This window comes from Mastomys coucha, unplaced genomic scaffold (genome assembly GCF_008632895.1).
Source record: "Mastomys coucha isolate ucsf_1 unplaced genomic scaffold, UCSF_Mcou_1 pScaffold12, whole genome shotgun sequence".
Lineage (NCBI taxonomy): Eukaryota > Metazoa > Chordata > Mammalia > Rodentia > Muridae > Mastomys > Mastomys coucha.
This window is the reverse complement of record NW_022196894.1, coordinates 45,727,249-45,728,178: the sequence shown is the minus strand read 5'-3', so window position 1 is coordinate 45,728,178 and position 930 is coordinate 45,727,249. Positions and strand designations below refer to the sequence as shown.

At 41.5% G+C, this 930-nt stretch overlaps 1 pseudogene; it reads right to left on the bottom strand.

Moving 5' to 3' along the window:
• Nucleotides 1–426: 426 nt before the first annotated feature.
• Nucleotides 427–716, bottom strand: LOC116086431 (annotated as a pseudogene).
• Between the last annotated feature and the right edge of the window lie 214 nt (nt 717–930).

Sequence of the window (930 nt, the reverse complement as noted above, 5' to 3'; positions counted from 1 at the left end):
GAGAGGCAGGAGCAGCAGAAGCCAAAAGGCAGAAGCTAGAAGGCAGGATAAGCAGGCAGGAGGAGCAAGAGGGAGAAGCAGGAGAGGGAAGACTGTTACAAAGTTCCTGAATAAACTGCTAAAAGGAAGAGCTCGGTTGCGTCTTTCTTGCTGGTCGAGAGGGACGTGACACTTATCTTTGATTAAGATATGATCAAAGATAACATCACCATACGCTTAACTTTTCCTCATTTACCATAGTCACCATTTTCTGTAGATTATACTTCTAAATCTCCTTAAAATTATACTTTCCATTTACAATCCCATACAATAGGCATATATCACATCTTCATCTTGATTTAAAAGTAATTGTAATAATTGTCATTTCTTTCTTTCTTTCTTTCTTTCTTTCTTTCTTTCTTTCTTTCTTTCTTTCTTTTTTGAGAGTGAACCATGTTAATTTATTAGCATAGTCAATTTATCAACAAGATGGGTAGTCTGTCCTCAGGAGGGGAGGGTGATTTCCATCTGCCCAGCATGGGCCCACATGCTTCACCTTGGAGACTCAGCATCTCAGGCTTCAGCCAGGTTCGGCTACTCCTTCACTTTCATAGTTTTTATGCTGCTGCCTGACGTCTTCTCAGCGTTCACCTTGAACTCGGTCTTCAGGGCGTCCCTCACTGCTTTTGGAAGAATCAGATGTAGCTGAGTCCAGCCTGTCGCCAGTACGCCACCATGGTGTCTCGAGCGGGGTGCGTCGGGCAGAACCGCTAGTTTAATTGCCCTTATATTGACATTCTGTGTTAAAGTATAGAAACATCCCGTGTAGTATACCTTTCTCATTACCAAAGCCTTTCTTTGCAGTAATAAAGCACACACACACACAAAAAGAGTTCAAAAAAAAGTATAGGACGGTGAAAAACAGTTTATTGTCAAAGTGAATTAATCACT